Here is a 19,019-nt window from a genome sequence, read left to right on the forward strand (position 1 = left end):
TACATATATAAAAAATAATAATAATCTAACACCAAAGGATCTAATGATTACGAAAAATGTTATTAATTTAATATTATTTTTATGTAGAAATTAATTTCAACATCAAATAAAATTTAACAAGTAATTAGGAAAAAATAATTCATAATAACTATTTGCAAAAGATATGAAGCTTAGATGCTTAATTTCAATAGATTTTTCCTAAATAAATACTTAGAAAATAACACTCATACAGCACATGCACACCTATCGAAATCCATTAAAATGGGTTTAAATCCATCACTAATTTTAAGTATACATGAATTGGATATTCTAAGAATGATTTAATTGAATTTTATATGGATTGGTAAATAATTTTTCATGAATTCCTATTAAGATCATGATTCAAATTCATCTATCCATTTGTCACCCATAATTTTCCGTGTCAGTATCCGCTTCTTATTCTAAGATTGAGAAGAGTTGCAGCCAAAGAATGTTCCATAATCAATCATCTCAACAAAGTTGTTGCAGCAGCTAAAAGGAATGAAAACAAAAGTAAGATAACAAAACTATGGATGAATGGAATAAAAATGTCCCCTACTTACATCACAAATTACCTCTATTTACATAATTGTGAACCACCAGCCACCAAATTACAGTATAATACAATCTCCTCTCTGCTCTGCGCCACCCCTTCTGTAAGCTTTTATTAGGTTTTTTGTATAGAAAGTATGAAAACTTTATTTCAGAGAAACAACATCCTTTGCTCAACCCCTTTGATAGTCAAACGATCTTTGAAGAAATCAAGTGATTTTTCATATGTTGAATGTCAAACCCAAAAGAACACATTTGGCATTCAAAAGAATGAATTTCACATACCATATCCAATTCAAAATGGACAGTCATGGACTGGAAAACAATTTGCGAAACCGTTGTACCCTTCTTGAAAAAATGTTTGATGACTTCACCTGGTCACGACATGCACTGTTCGGATGCAAGGCTCTTCTGTTCCTTCTCATCCGAACCAAAAAGTCTTCCGAATCTAATACATATGAAACCTAATACAACAGCAAAGAAGCATTATTTCCACTAGGCGGGGCTAGCTAAATATGAAACCTAATACCAATAAGAAAATAATAAGAGTGGCAATTCAGAAACACAATCCAATATACTCTAATCAAATGCAAGGTATCAGCATCAAGTTTAAAATCAGAACTATATGATTGTAGGAAGAATGACATATATTGACAAAATAAGCAGTAGATGATCTTATGATATTAAATACCTTAGATGAACTGCAAGCTTACACTCCAAACCATTCATAATATTTAGTCCATCCATGGCCTGGCTAGAAAATTCATTATCACAGGCATATCTACGTTTATTCCTACAAAAAACGAATGAATAATCTAAAATAATAATTCATAAAAATATTACCTACTACAACTACATGCATGAAGCATGAAATGGCACCAAAAAATCTTATGACACCAAATACCTCTTCAAAAAAATCCCCGACTTCTTCTTTTTGTCAGGGACAACAGCGAGGAAGTTATTGTACACATAGGCTAAAAAATTAGGGTCCACAGACACGACAGTCAGTTCTGGCTTGTCATGTCCATGGTCCATTAGTTGAATAGACAATTGCATCGGCCCAAGTGACTGCAATGAAATAAACTAGGTTAACAGAACGTAATACACTCTATTTAGCATTTTTTTCAAGAGCAGTTCCAAGTAGAGAAGAAAGTAAAACAGATAAAAGCTTACATATTCAATATGATATATTTTCTCATCATGAAGAAGAACACGGGCATTGTCATGATAAACGATATCAACAAATCTTTTGGATTTTCTTGATTTCTCATATGCATATAGTTGAAGAAGCTTATTATCCATTTCCCAAATCTTTTAAATCAAGAATACCCATTTCCCAAATCAGATTTGGTCCCTATGAATTAGTCATTTAGATAGAGCAAAAATGAAGTCCATGCCACATTTCATACATTGGAGGTGTCCACACCGGAAACTTCGCACTTGCTAAACCAAAAAACATTATGACGAAGGTGGTCTACACCACCAGCAGGACTAAATGCTGATTCAACATGGGACCAGCAAAGCGCAACGATACTCCCAAATCCATATCATTTTATCTTATCACTGGGGTTGCATAAGTTATATATGATATAAATTATTATCATCGATCTTAACATTTACAAATTGGAGCTTTTCCCATAATGAAGTCTTTCTACCAAAGACGACTCAAAAAAAGAATATAACCAGACTCAAAATTTGTGGGGGTGAGTACTGGTAATGCATACCCAATAACCTAGCAGTAGCATTGTAGCATGACTTTCTTAAAAATCAGAAGTAAAAACCGAGGAGGGTAGTCTAGACATTATATTTTTGGAATATCATTCATACGTTGTTTCTTTTTATTTTTTTGAGAATAGAATAACAAGGGGTAATATACTATACTAAATGAAATTTTGAACAGGTGTTTGTACAAATTTCGGCCATTCCTTCAGCTTCACCTTCACTCTCAGCCTTGTGATCATGTTTGCCATCCTCATGCTCCTCTTGAGAACACTCCTCGCCGTCAGCAGACTCACTTCCAGAAACATCATTTTCAGAAGCATTTTCACTACCCTTTGATGACCTTTGAGGACTTTCATCATCAGCATTGGCATCATTTTCTCCTCTGGCTTCACCGCAAACTTCATGCCCATGTTTATTTTGGTATTGCCGACTTAAACGACCACTTTTTGCTCTATGAAATACGTCCAAACCACCATCTCCATAAACTCTGAAGTTATCCTCATCAAAGTCAACATTTGGAGATAACTCACCCTCTTCTCTGTCACCTTTGAAATGTTGAACTGATCCTTCTTGGTATGTGTTAACTTCGGTGCCTTCAGTGATGGCCCCATTTGCGGATGTACCGGGTCTTGTAGATTCACCACCCTAAGTCATGATAAAGAAATAAAAATTCAGTACATTACTACTGGCAGTGATGTCTGGTAAACCAACACATGCAAAATGTGCCAGTTCAAAAAGACAAACATTGACTATGGAAAAGAAAAATATCAAGTCCAGAATGATTTTAGTCAAGTATAATAAGTTTTAGATTACTGGTCCAAAATGGCATAAGCATATAAAAAATCAATTAACAATTTTGATTACATAAGAATGCGGAAAATAATTGTAAAATGAAGATTGCTTAAAACTTGAGCAGCATGGTAATCACTGATAGTCCCATAATCACAAGTTGAAGTACGGTCATGCATTAACAATTCAGCAACAAAAAGTAGATGTTATCAAGCTCATTGTTCAGCCCAACATACTTTTCTGACAAGAATTGAATTCAAGAGGTTCAGAAATCACATAGAAGTGCAAATCTGGTTTGCAATACAATGGCTCCCAGATTTCTAAGTCAATTGATATTGAACACAAGTTAAGTGTAGGGAAAAGTATCATACGTAGAATGCTCACAACATAGAGAAACAAGCTTGTCTAATTCAAAATCCACATGATATATGATTCATTATCCCACATGTTATATCTAATTTAGACAAAAGGGCAGCTTAGTGCACAAGGCTGTCACAGTGTGATGTCTGGGGAGGTGAATGTACATAGCTTTAAGTTTCAAGGATATGAACCTGTGACCTCCAGGTCACAAGGAAACAACTTCACTGTTGAACCAAGGCTGCCCTTCAAAACTAAAGGAAGGCATATCTGATAAAATTATATGATAACAGTAAGGCAGTGCCACACTTTATTGGAGTAGGGAAGGTGTTTAACTTGCAATAGAAGCATTTTACAATCTCTTCAGTTGGTGGGCATCAACTGGTTCGCTGACAGTGCAAAAAATTTCACACTGGAAGCAAATCCAAAACTACCCTAAAGATGAATTTAGAACAAGTGCATTTTAACTCAAGACTGACGAGCTGTACAAAGAATTTAAGGCATACCTCTGAAGGTAAATCATATGCTCCCTCGACAGAAACATTACTGGTTCTAGATGGAGTAGCAGCTAGACCTTGAAGAAACAAGATGTATGTTAGTCCCATTCAGTATCAGAAAATAACAGTTGTTGATCAAAGAAGAAACAAATGACCAAATAGTTAAGATAAATGATAGAGTAAGAATATTCTTTTCTCATCTAATATATTTCTGTTATTATAATGTTTTGATAATGAATCAATACATGCCACCATTCTTGAAGTTGCTAACCTGATGCATTGTATATGTTTGTTCTTCCATTACTTTGCTCCATTCCAGATGCCGGCAAGACATTAGTATTCACTAACCGCTCACCGTAGTGATCTTGCTTATTCATTCCTGATAATTCATCATCAGGTGTTAATATTAATTATGCCATGCACTAATATTCATTATGCCATTCACTAAATTACTGTCCAAAGTTTCAGTTTTACGCACACTACGGTCTGAATCAAGACACTTATCTTCTTTAACCCCACTATCACCATTTGATTGGCATGCTTTGCGAGAATTTGATTGATCCAATGACATGCACTTATCCCCATTTCTAGAATTATTCAAATGCTTTGCATTTATTACACTAGTACCAAAACCAGGACTACCATCCCTCTCGTTAACACCTGTAGTCCCACTTTTGACAGAACTTTTCGTAACCATGGCAGCATCTTCTGTATCCTCGGCACCTGAGGGCCGAGAAGGAAGGCAAAGCACTGGTTCTAAAAACGTTGTCCAAATCTTCATAACTTTATCCAATTGTTCAGTTGTACAAACTTCTCCACATGAATATTTTATGAGCTGATACAAATCTTCATGAATATCTGGAAGAATAGGCCGTCTGTTTCCAGCAGCAACTGCAAGAAGGATGTCATCCTTTTGTTTCTTCTCACTGATTTCTTTGATTTCTGCCAGTAAGGCTATAAAAAGTTACACAAAAGAAAGGAGTCAGGAGAACAGAATAGATTCTAGCATCACGACCACCACATATATTGAAAGTTGCATTACATTCAAAGAATAGCATATCACACATTCCTTTTTGCAATAGTGTCTTATTCAAGAGGAACCATGATGTGTTTTGATCTAAATAAATGAGTAAATACAATCAAGCCAAATGGATGTTAAGGAACATGTTTGTGCAAAATGTTGAGATTTGTTAACATTGATGTTATCATTATCCAAATCTGTTATTGATTAGGATATGATTATGTAATTATCTCTTTGATTCTTTCCCTAAAGTCAAGGGATTTATGTTTGTATCCTTGTATTATATACAGAGAAGCTGAGTACGCAAACTACTCAAGCCATTCAGATATGTTTTTCATCCCTTTCAAGTCAAAGATTTATTTCCAAACGTAAGGGCAAACACAAGCATAAAAGAAAATAGAAGACACGACAACAACAAAAATTTAGATGAATAAATGGAGAAATACGTATTAGGTATATCAATAAAATGACAAAAATATCACCCAGGCTTACAAAATTTGCAACCTTAAAAATGTCTGATTTATTTTAACATTATTATCCTCAGCAATTACATGTTATTGAAGTGAAAAGTTATCTATTACCTTTAGTGCTCAAGCTCTTTGTATCCTGTTGCTTAAAGTAGAAACTGCGATGATCAAGAGATTTGTGGTAGTTCTTAGCATATATTTCAGCCCAAACTTTATTAAAATCAGAATGACACCTTGCCCACTCATCATGTTTCTGCTTCAAGCGTGTTAATATCACTGACAAAGCTAGAAGTGCATTCTTCCTTAACACATCCATCACATCTAGCCCATGGTCACCATACAATCGTTCAATGCACCTAAGATTTAGAGCTAAAAGGGAATACAGAGTAAAACCTCGTCAGAATATGAAAACATTGAGAAATTACCTCATACTACATATAAGCGTCCAGATATTTCATTGATCAATTGAAAATCCCATCACCTGTTAAGTGCTCCTCAATACGAATTTGACTGTCTCCTTTAATTACATTTCTATTGATCTTTTCTAACAGCTCTTCTACACGCTTACTTGTCACATTTACAGATTCTAATAACATATCAAGTTCAAACCTGCCAACAGAGATTAGCATAATATCAGAGAGTGAGTTATAGATAAATCAATAAAGCAGGTATTTTAAAGAATAAATAAACATCACTGCCCAGCACTAACCTGTCATCTTCACATATAAACAAGCTCTCCTCATACTGATTTTTGCGCATATGTTTAAAGGAATAATCCTCACTTCCTGAAGTGACAGATACCCAGTGATCATTCAATACTTCCGCGCCAAGTTCTGTTTTCTGGCTAGTTAAAGGTATTGAGTACTGCATAAGCACATGTAATACACATGAAGAGCATAATCAGCAAGGGACTATCAAGGATTCCTTTACAATAATATAAATTAGGAAGGAACTATACATTTCTTGGTAAGAGACGGTAACTGGGAGTGCATTGTTCACAGTCAGAAAGGTCCAGCTCATTTATAGGTTTTGACAAATACTTATCCTTGCTGGGATATAAAGACACCCTAGGACCTGAAACATCCTTTTTGGTCATCGCAGCAGATTTGTCCCTTTCTCGGCATTCACGATCCCTTTCCTTCATTCTCACCATCCTTATAAAGGGCTCGATCTATATCTCTGTCTTCAACCTTCATTGGTTTTGGTCCCTGTCCTTCACTCCATAAGGACTCTGATGAACACAAAAAAGTCAGATGTTTTCAATCAGAAGTTAAAGCTGGAAATGTTCACATGAGAACAGACCACATTACATAAAATAAAAAAGTGATCATCTTTCAGAAGAAAACAGTGCAGAGTAAACCGTTTTACATACTTGTATTCAAGACACCAGCGAGGAATCCACTGTCTGCATCATTCAGAACATGATTAGAAATAACCTACAAAGTTTAGACTTCAGAGGAAGTTATGAATTATTTGAAATATTACCACTCTTTTCAGATTGTACTAAAAATTCATTAAATCCCATCACAAGATCTGGATATTTTCCCAGTAAATCACCCACCTAGAAGAATAAGCTGCCACGGGTTAGCTATTGTACTTCAATGCATGTCTTGTAAAAAGAGTATGCTTCAAGGGAATTAAAAGTTACACAGAGAAATAAAATGAAAGCAGGTTAAGATGATCCTACACTGAACAGAGAAAACTTGGTTATCTTGAAGGGCATATAAGTTACTGCAAAAAATTATTAAGCAATTCCTACACCTCACTCTATTTATAAGATTTTTCATGTTCTGCAAACAAAACAAAAAAGAGTAAAAATGTCAGTTTGGTCCTCCAAAAATACAATGGCCACCAAGTTAGTCCAACAAAAAACCGTCACCAAATAAGTCCTGAAAATTAAAATGACCACCACATCGGTCCTTCTAGAGACTTATTTGGTGACCATGTGAATCATTAAAGGACAAGAGTTTACACTGATGGTAGACATTTTATGTTTTAACGATTTATTTGGTGGTCAATTTCTTTGGAGGACCAATTTGGTGACCTTATATCTTTTGAGGGCCAATATAACATTTTACCCAAAAAAATCACTCAACTATTCCATTAGTTTCATTTTTTCATTGAAGAATTTGGTGAAATCAATGTTCGGCAAATTATTCAAATTGAAGTAGTTGATGGATTTAGAAATGATTTTCTTGAATGCCTCAAATTTTCTGTGCTGTGTTTCTAGATACATGCACACATAGATAACAGATAAGGGATTTACAAAAAATAAAATAACACCAGCTCTTGGTCAAATAGAGGGTAAAGGATTGAAATACTAAATAGAAAGCCATGGATCACTTTAGAAATAACACAAACATTACTTATTCTTGACCATTACGCCCTAACATGCGATTAGCTTCTCTCACCCTCACAATTAAGGCTGTCAGACATCATTTTACAGGCCCGGAATAAATTTGGCCTGACCTAAATATATGATAATCTGATTTAATCCGGTCATCCCAACACCTCAAAAGTCACGAGACAGATGATATTAGGCTGCATTGTGGGCCTGAGGCTTTGAACGTTGATTGGAAGCTCATGCATGTATGTTGCCTGCTCCAATTGGAAGAGTGGGCCAGTGATGTTTCGCCCAATTCTAAGCCCCCGTTGCACATGTGGAGTGCCCACCAGAATTGCTCAAATATCTTAGTCTTTAACAGAGGTTTTTATCATTTCCATCTCTTGATGGAGCAACTTGACTTTCTCCTCCATGCCAAAATGCAACATTTGTAACAATATCTCTCAGCTACAGGTAAGGTTGTTGCTTGTTGGGGAATAATATATGTCAATTGGAAGGAAGATCTTAAAGGGATTAAAATATGATTTGATGTGTGATCTAATGCATGACTCTCATCTTCTTATCGTTGCGCCGAGGCTCTGATAAGGCTCAATCCAGGCCAAGGGTTACAAATGTATACAAAAGGGGAAAGAGGGGAGTTTGGTTGAAGTAAAGTAACCAAACTTGCCTATTATGCCCTTGGGTAGTTAGGTAGTTAACTTTCTATAAATAGGAAGTTGTTGGGGGGAAGTTAGTTAGTTTTTAAGAGGGAAAAGGGACTGATTGTGGAATCAGTAACAAGGGGGATCGAGGGATCCATTGTGCTCTGTTTTCCTTCTATTCTACATTCTATAATCAATAAAATTCTCCATTAGAACCCTAGCAGAATCCAATTGATTCTGGTTAGGGGCATTTCCTTTACAATTCTTTCTTCTTCTACAATTTTGATACCAGTGTTTATCAGGCTCACCCTCATATGCTTGGGGAAATGTTACAACCAAGGCCTTTAGGCGGGCATACTAGCTGGCAAACATTTAAAGGGTTTGATTGGACAACTTTCCTTCATCGATTTTTTCCCTTGTTTGTCCATTTTTTTAATTTTGCCAGAATTTTGTCTCCAAATTGTTTACAACACTCCACTCCTTGCATTCAAATAAACTATACCTTTATGTGACATTATATAGCATAATCTATCTTGCTTCTATAATTTACCATTAGAATATGTTACTTAATGAATTAAAGTGAATGTTCTCAGCAAGCCAAACCAACATAGCTAGACTAATTAAAGTCACGATATTGATATAATGTGACAATAAAATCAGTGAAGTGGCATATTAAGATTAGTATATAAACCTTACCAATGACTTCAGTTCGTGTCGGGTAATTATTTCCTTGCTGTAAATATGTAGACACTTCAAAAATTCCTGGTAGTTGTCAGGATTTCCTAATTTCTCTTTCACCTTCTCACAGAAGGCCAGCTCCTGACTATACTTACCTGAGATAATAAATTCCAATATAAACAACTAACTATAAAAGAAAGAAAGAAAGAGTTAAAGGACAGCAAACAATATATTGCTAGCAAACAAATTTGGAAAAAAAATACTGTTCTTCTTGTACATCAAACACTTAATATAGCCACAAATCATAAATCCCTTGGGTAGTTAGGTAGTTAACTTTCTATAAATAGGAAGTTGTTGGGGGGAAGTTAGTTAGTTTTTAAGAGGGAAAAGGGACTGATTGTGGAATCAGTAACAAGGGGGATCGAGGGATCCATTGTGCTCTGTTTTCCTTCTATTCTACATTCTATAATCAATAAAATTCTCCATTAGAACCCTAGCAGAATCCAATTGATTCTGGTTAGGGGCATTTCCTTTACAATTCTTTCTTCTTCTACAATTTTGATACCAGTGTTTATCACTGGTATCAGAGCACCGTTTCTGGTGCCTAAGGGGAGTGAGGACCACCGTAGTTTCCGCCGCAATTGTTAATGGTTTCTACAAGAAGTATGTCACGAGAAGACGAGGATTGGGAAGGTATGAAAAAAGATAGGGAGGAGCTTCATATGCGCGTGGAGCTCAATGAGGCACGCATGAAGAAAACTGAAGATTTGCTGGAAGCCATAGCCTCGAAGTTAGGGATTACAAGTGACAACCAGGGTCCAGAAAGGAGTAGTGAGAACGACGAAGAGGTAGAGAGCCATAAACTACCCCTGAGCCACGATAAATGGAGGAAACTGGAGATTCCAATTTTCAGTGGTGATGATGCGCATGGTTGGGTCCAGAAACTGGAAAGGTACTTCACAATGAGAGTTATCACAGAAGCTGAAAGGATGCAGGCAACCATGGTTGCCCTAGATGGGAGAGCTCTTAGTTGGTTTCAGTGGTGGGAACGGTGTAACCCCTCACCTACTTGGAGCAGTTTCAAAATTGCAGTGGTAAGGCGATTCCAACCCTCAATGATACAAAATCCTTTCGAACTGTTGTTATCTTTAAAACAAGAAGGTAGTGTGGAGGTATATGTAGAAGAATTTGAGAAATATGCCGGGGCTTTACAGGATATTAATCAAGATTTTGTAAGGGGAATTTTCTTAAATGGGTTGAGGGAGGAGGTTAGGGTAGAAGTGAAGTTGTATGAATTGGGTACCCTAACTGAGATGATACAAAAAGCTATACTCATTGAACAAAAAAATACTGTGGTGAATAAGAGGCCTAGTGGGGGGTTTGTGAGGTCTGGTGCTTCCTTCAAGAATTCTGCTTATAACAGAGTGGTATCAGTAGATCCCTCCAATATGAGTAGTACTAGAAGAGAAGGGTCCTCAACATGGAGTAGTGGGGTTGGCAGCTCTAGGGGTGTTTAGGAAGTTGATCAATCCAGAAGCAGAGGAGAGTATAGGAGGCTCACCAGTGTTGAGATGAGGGAGAAAAGAGAAAAAGGTCTCTGTTTCAGGTGTGATGAACCTTTTTCTAGGGATCACATATGCCAGAAGAAACAACTCAGGATGCTCATCTTGGGTGAAGGGGAGGAATCTGAGGGGGAAATGGAGTTAGGACAGGAGCTTGATGTCTTCAACTCTTTACAATTATCCTTGTATTCCATAGGGGGTTCACCTCTACCAAGTCTTGGAAGATCAGAGGGACTTTAGGGGGAAGATCAGTGGTGGTAATGATTGATTGTGGGGCTTCACATAACTTCATAGCCAAGGAAGTAGTGGAAAGCATGAGGTTAAATGTGCAAGAAACCAGGGCTTACTTTGTAGAAGTGGGGGATGGACACAGAGTGAGGTGTCAAGGAAGGTGTTCTCAACTCAAATTGAGTCTACAAGGGCTTGAGGTAGTGCAGGATTTCTACCTGTTTGGGTTGAAGGGGGTGGATTTGGTGCTAGGCATTGAATGGCTAGCAGGATTGGGAGGAGTCAGTGATGACTTTGGGAAGATGGTGTTGAACATCAACAGAGCAGGGTCTACTTTCACCTTGACAGGGGATCCTACTTTAACCAGGACAGAATTATCATTGGGGGCCTTCATGCAGGTTCTTATGGAAGAAGGGGAAGGCCTACTGATTTAGTGTGATACTCACCATCAGGTTCAGGATGAAGAGGTGGTGCCTAAAGAATTGCAGCAGGTACTCCTCCAGTTTCAGGATGTCTTCAAAGATCCTCAAGGGCTTCCTCCCTCAAGGAGACATGATCATGCCATTCACCTAAAGGAGGGCATTGAGGTACCTAATATTCGACCTTATAGGTGTCCACACTACCAGAAGGCTGAAATTGAAAGGTTGGTAGCAGAAATGATGGATGTTGGGGTGATTAGGCCCAGTATAAGCCATACTCTAGCCCTATTATCTTAGTAAAAAAGAAGGATGGAGGTTGGAGGTTTTGTGTTGATTATAGGGCACTTAACAAGATTACTGTGCCCAATAAGTTCCCTATTCCTTTGATTGAAGAACTGCTTGATGAACTAGGGGATGCAAGGGTGTTTTCCAAACTGGACCTCAAAGCAGGGTACCACCATATAAGAATGAAGGAAGCAGATGTTGAGAAGACTGCTTTTAGGACTCATGAGGGGCACTATGAGTTCTTGGTTATGCCCTTTGGGCTAACCAATGCTCCCTCTACCTTTCAGTCCATGATGAATGATATTTTGAGGCCTTATTTGAGGAAGTTTGCCCTGGTATTCTTTGATGATATCTTAGTCTACAGCCCAGATTTAAAGGCCCATATCCATCACTTACAACTAGTATTGACATTGCTGGCAGAGCATCATTTGAAGGCAAACCAGAAAAAGTGTAGCTTTGGGCAGACTAGCATTGAGTACCTAAGCCACATTATCTCTGGGCAGGGGGTGTTTGCTGACTTGTCTAAGGTAGAGGATATGGTGACTTGGCCTCAACCTACCAACATTAAGGCCTTGAGGGGGTTCCTAGGGCTCACTGGTTACTATAGAAAATTTGTCCAGAATTATTGTAGAATTGCTAAGCCACTAACTGAGTTGCTCAAGAAGGACTCATTCAAGTGGAGTTCTGAAGCCACTGCTGTTTTTGAAGAGTTGAAAACAGTTATGACTTCTCTACCTTGGCTAGCTGTTCCTGACTTTGATAAGGTGTTTACCATAGAAACAGATGCATCCAGCAAGGGGTTAGGGGCAGTCTTAATACAAGAAGGAAGGCCCCTAGCTTTTTGGAGTCAGGGTCTATCCTTGAGGGCTCAACAAAAATCTGTGTATGAGAGGGAGCTGATGGCCTTGGTTCAAGCAATTCAGAAATGGAGGCACTATTTAGTAGGAAGGCATTTCATCATCAAAACAGATCAGAAGAGTCTCAAATTCCTAACTGAACAAAGATTGTTTTCTGATGAGCAGTTCAAGTGGGCAGCTAAATTGGTTGGATTAGATTTTGAGATCTAATATAAACCAGGATGTGAGAACTCTGTGGCTGATGCCCTCTCTAGGAAACTCATGTACTCTGCTATCTCCATTATCAGTAGTGAGGAGGTGGATCTCTGGAATACAGAGTTGCAACAAGACTCAAAGTGGAAGCAGGTCATCCAAGAGATGACCATCACTCCAACTGCACACCCTGATTTTGAGTTAAGGAAGGGGATCCTCTATTATAAGGGTGGGTTGGTCTTGTCCAGAAACTCCAACAGAATTCCTATCATAATGGCAGAGTGTCATGATAGCCCCATGGGTGGTCACTCTGGCCATTTCAGAACATACAAGAAGATTGCCAATTTTTTATATTAGGAGGGAATGAAAGCTGATATTAAGAGGTTTGTAGAGGATTGTGAGGTGTGTCAAAGGAGCAAGTACTCTACATTAGCTCCTGCAGGGCTCTTGCAACCTATTCCTATACCTCAAGAAGTATGGAGGGATATCTCTATGGACTTCATAGGAGGGCTACCTAGGATTAAGGGCAAGGATACTATTTTTGTGGTGGTTTACAGATTATCCAAGTATGCTCATATGTTTGCTCTAGGTCATCCCTACTCGGCAAAGGATGTTGCAACCCTATTTCTAAAAGAGGTGGTTAAGCTCCATGGGTTCCCTACTACTATCATTTCTGACAGAGATTCTGTGTTTCTCAGCCAACTCTGGAAAGAGATGTTCAAGGTTGCTGGCACACAGCTCAAGTTTAGTACCTCCTATCACCCTCAAAGTGATGGGCAGACTGAGGTGGTTAATAGGTGCTTAGAGACCTACCTGTGATGTTTTGTTGGCCCTAGACCCAAGCAGTGGTTAGAATGGCTATCATGGGCAGAATTCTGGTTTAACTCCAATTATAATGGTTCAGTTGGGATGACACCCTTCAAAGCATTGTATGGCAGAGAGGCACCTACTTTACTGAAGGCGGGGGCTATTCCCTCTAAAGTTGATGAGGTAAAAATGTTGGTTATGCAGAGAGATGAGGTGGTGGCAAAGCTAAAGGATAATTTGTTGAAAGCTCAGAACTTGATGAAACAGCAGGCAGATAAGCACAGAAGAAATGTGGTGTTTGAGTTGGGGGATTGGGTCTATCTCAAATTACAACCCTACAAGCTTAAATCTTTGGCCAAACGTCCTTATGCCAAGCTAGCCCCAAGATACTATGGTCCCTACCAAGTGATTGAGAAGGTGGGGGCAGTTGCTTATAAGTTAGTTTTACCCCCACATGCCAGGATACATCCAGTATTCCATATATCTATGCTGAAGCAAGCCCTAAAGCCTCAACAACAACCTCATTCCCTACCTCCAATGTTGAATGAGGAATTGGAATTAGAGGTAGTGCCAGAGATCCTTCTGGACCATAGAACATGGGATCAAGGGAGGAGGGAGGTGTTAGTCAAATGGAAGGACCTTCCAGACCATGACTGCTCTTGGGAGGATACAGCTACCCTTCAAGTAAGATTTCCAGATTTTCAACTTGAGGACAAGTTGATTCTTTTAGGGGAGGGTATTGATAAGGCTCAATCCAGGCCAAGGGTTACAAATGTATACAAAAGGGGAAAGAGGGGAGTTTGGTTGAAGTAAAGTAACCAAACTTGTCTATTATACCCTTGGGTAGTTAGGTAGTTAACTTTCTATAAATAGGAAGTTGTTGGGGGGAAGTTAGTTAGTTTTTAAGAGGGAAAAGGGACTGATTGTGGAATCAGTAACAAGGGGGATCGAGGGATCCATTGTGCTCTGTTTTCCTTCTATTCTACATTCTATAATCAATAAAATTCTCCATTAGAACCCTAGCAGAATCCAATTGATTCTGGTTAGGGGCATTTCTTTTACAATTCTTTCTTCTTCTACAATTTTGATACCAGTGTTTATCAGGCTCACCCTCATATGCTTGGGGAAATGTTACAACCAAGGCCTTTAGGCGGGCATACTAGCTGGCAAACATTTAAAGGGTTTGATTGGACAACTTTCCTTCATCGATTTTTTCCCTTGTTTGTCCATTTTTTTAATTTTGCCAGAATTTTGTCTCCAAATTGTTTACAACACTCCACTCCTTGCATTCAAATAAACTATACCTTTATGTGACATTATATAGCATAATCTATCTTGCTTCTATAATTTACCATTAGAATATGTTACTTAATGAATTAAAGTGAATGTTCTCAGCAAGCCAAACCAACATAGCTAGACTAATTAAAGTCACGATATTGATATAATGTGACAATAAAATCAGTGAAGTGGCATATTAAGATTAGTATATAAACCTTACCAATGACTTCAGTTCGTGTCGGGTAATTATTTCCTTGCTGTAAATATGTAGACACTTCAAAAATTCCTGGTAGTTGTCAGGATTTCCTAATTTCTCTTTCACCTTCTCACAGAAGGCCAGCTCCTGACTATACTTACCTGAGATAATAAATTCCAATATAAACAACTAACTATAAAAGAAAGAAAGAAAGAGTTAAAGGACAGCAAACAATATATTGCTAGCAAACAAATTTGGAAAAAAAATACTGTTCTTCTTGTACATCAAACACTTAATATAGCCACAAATCATAAATATAAAATACATTGCATTTCTTAATTATGGATAACCCTATTAAAACATTGCACATCTAGCATTACTCAAGGACTGTAAAATATACCAAATAAGTTTATAGATTCAAGATGACAAGAATTGATGGCATACTCACTTTTCACAGAATTTTTATCATCACGAGTAGATGACATAGGACGCATACCAAAATTTTCATCTGCATCAAGCAATGGTTTACCTCTAGAGTCTTCACCCCTATGATCAGACTTCCGTTTGTGGGATAACCGCTCCCTATCTCGACCAGTGTCATGGTCATAATCTCTATCATCCCTTTCTCGTTCTCTCCTGTCTCTCTCTTCTTTGTGGTCTTTTCCCTTCTTCAGATGTCTCCTTTGCTCCTTTTCTGCCCACATCAAACCTCTGGCATGGTCTGGGTCAGGACAGTCAACACAGAGGTCATGATTACCATGTGAAGCTATGACCCTTTCTCTCTGGCATACAGATAAGCAAAATATTAGTTACTGAGTGCTGACAAACTATGAAATTGGATGGACCAAGTTACCAAGGTAGTCAAATACGAAGGACTCCCTTAAGGCTGTAGAGGTTTTTAATGGCTTTGGGAAAGAGTCATTAAAAACCAACAATCATGTGATCATAACATTCCAAGTAAAAAAATGATTAAGATGTTTAATTTACAACACCCTAGGCTACTGATGGCAATGGGTATCCAGAATTGTGGATACCCCCTGGTACTACACACAACAGATTGGGTATAGATCCATGCTTTTGGATCCGCGGGTAGTTGAGACCAAAGAATTTGAAATCCGTTGTTGAACGAATTCGGGTAATGAGGTACTCAGACCGCTGGGTACCTAGACCCGCAATTCCCAAATCTATATACACACTAACATAACTAAACATATTGTTAAGCATTGATGTTATGTTTGTTAATCCATAACTGTGATGTAAAGTTATGTAGATTGATGGATCTTAGACGTTTGATAGCTTTATGGTCTTATTTTAAATTATGTCTTTTAGTAACAACAAATTATATTTAAGTGACAATTTGTGTACATATATTTTAATTATGCTTTGTAATTGTTTTTATCATTTTTCTTCTTCGTTTGATTGTCTATAATAACACATGATTATAAGAAAGACGTACTCAAATGTATAGATTATCTGAATTTTTTAAAATATCTTCTGAATTTCTAGGTACTCGCAGATCCGTTGGGTACCCAAGGATGGTAGCAGACCCAACGAATACCTGTGCAGGTCTGGGGTGGGTCTAGGTCCCAAATTAACATAATGGGGCGGGTTCAGGTAGTAAGTGCTGGCCCCTTCTGTCACTTCAAGTCAGGGCCTTAAGTACACCTTTGACTACAGAGAGGGACATAAGAATATGGAGCTAAACCTTGTCAACATACATTTTCCGCACTGTTGGCATTGTGGAGCTCCTATCGCGAAGCATAGAATTTCTGGCAGAAGCGTAATGAGCAGAAGCAGCTGCAGAAGTGTCTGGAAGAAAATGAGTAAACTCGTCAAGAAGATCATGGTTCTCTTGGAAAAGTGCAGCAACCTGAAGAAATCCAAAATACGATTAAAATGAATGTCAAGAAATATTAAGGCTACCAGAGGAAATAGAGAAAATAAAAAATTTGCCTGATTACAACATGATAACATAGACATATACAACACTAACCTCCTGGTAGACCTTGGTGATAGCCTTGTTTTCCTTTCTGTACATATTCAATATGTCTAGAAATGACTTGTAAACATGATCATCACCTTGAAACCGAGTCTGCAGGAAAAGAATCCATCAGACTCACAAGCAAAATTGTTAATTGTGTTAAAAAATTGAAACTGAGTCTGCATTGAAAGAATTCATCAGACTCAACTACCCTTTTACCTTAATCCTGTTCACAAAATTTATAGCTTCTTCAAACTCGACAGGCTTCTTTTAGGGAGGTTGGTCATCATCTGGTGGAAGTGTGATTTCATACCCCTTCGGAAGGAAGGTGTTAAATCCTAATATCAGGTCTCTGTGCCCTTTAAACAGTTCCTTGACTCTTGTTATGACATCTGTAGTATCAATTCTACAAATGCACCAGAAGAAGACACAAATCATTTCCCGCAAACAAAGGTTACAAAACTTAGATCGCTTCTCGCGATATGATATGAAAATTAAAACAGAATATTTTTTTTTGGGGTGGGGGTGAATGTGGTACAACATGATCAAAACCTTTGAGCCTTGAAATCTTTCATGAGTTCCAAAAATTCATCATACTTGTCCTTCTTATCTTGAAACATATCCTTTACTTCCTTCAGATATGCTAATGCGTCATTGGTAGTTAGTTTCTGACCACCTCCATTCAACATCTGGGGTTGCCCCGACCTTCATTCATGAAAAATATTAGTCTACACCATTATAGAATTTCATGACAATACTCATAACATGACACATTATAATCCAACCTGAGACTCAATATACAAGTAATAGACAAAATCAATTCAACATAAAAACGATTCCACAATAATTTCAGTGAAGAAACATTTGATGTCATCTCACAAAACTAAAGTGCGGCCCAGTGCATGCTTCATCCGGTGGGTTCTGGGAAGGGTGCTTGATGTAATAGGTTCTGAGGAGGATAGATGTACACAACTTTACCACAAACAAAGAGGCTATGTCTAGGATTTGAACATGTGAGCTCAGAGTAACAACCTTACCGTTGCGAAGACATGACCACGAAACTAAACACTAAAGTACAAACAATTATCTAGTCTCTATCGATTTCCCTCATAGAAAATAAAAATATGTTTTTTAAAGCTCCATCATTCAGTTGAAGACGCAATGATTTAATAAGCAACAAAGTTAACAAACACAATTCACATGCAGAGTGGATAAAGATGAAATTGAAAACAACAAAAACACAAACTTACCCTTCTCCTCGAGAAAGAAAGGGGCATTTTAGTTGAGAACTAACGAAACCATCATCTCTAGACCTCTTCGTCTCTAAAAAAACAAAGCACACAAAAACACACTCTACAATCTCTTCAACACCAAATCATGCTTCCAAACTCCGATACAATTCAAAATTCCACAACCTCCACTTGCTCATTCGAACAGAGTTCAGATCTAACCGCACAGAATTAAATTCATACTTGAACAAATCATCACGGAGGAGCCAAATCGTGCAATAGATAGGATAAATAAATAAAAAACGAAATTCGCATTAGTTCAATGTAAAGCAAAGTGAATATGAATTCAAACAAAGGAAACCGAATTTTACAGAGTAGTTGCAAAGTCACCGAACTGCAGAGTCTCAGAAATGAAATGAAAAATGATAAAAGCTTAATTTTTATGATAGATGTTTATTTATTTATTTCTCGACTCTGTGATTCTTCGTGAAGTAACTGTGTGAAGAGAGCACAAAGCTTTAGTTTAAACCATTTTTTTCAGTTTGAATTTGGAAGAGGATCATTTTCTTTCGATTTTCAGGGCAAAGAAACAGAACAGAGAGAAAAGAAGACAACACAACAAAGAAGAAGAAATAAGAGACTCGGAGAAGGTGAATATATAGAGAACGAAAATATGGGGTGGTGTGAGGAGGTAGTAATTTTTTTACCTTCTTTTCCTAGTAACATTTATTGTGATTATAGCTTATAAGCTATATTAAATATTAATAATAATCCTTTTCCCTTATTGCTTTGGATTTTGGTTTCTTTTTTATTTGGTGAATAGAATGCACTACTAGAGTTATTCTTCTAAGTTATGGATGATGATGAAATTGGATCTATAAGATGGAGAGAGGTAAGTT

General features: G+C 37.6%; 1 pseudogene; it reads right to left on the reverse strand.

Annotated features, from left to right (window-relative positions):
• On the reverse strand, positions 2,141–18,753 carry LOC109330810 (annotated as a pseudogene).

Source organism: Lupinus angustifolius, chromosome LG17, assembly GCF_001865875.1.
Source record: "Lupinus angustifolius cultivar Tanjil chromosome LG17, LupAngTanjil_v1.0, whole genome shotgun sequence".
NCBI lineage: Eukaryota > Viridiplantae > Streptophyta > Magnoliopsida > Fabales > Fabaceae > Lupinus > Lupinus angustifolius.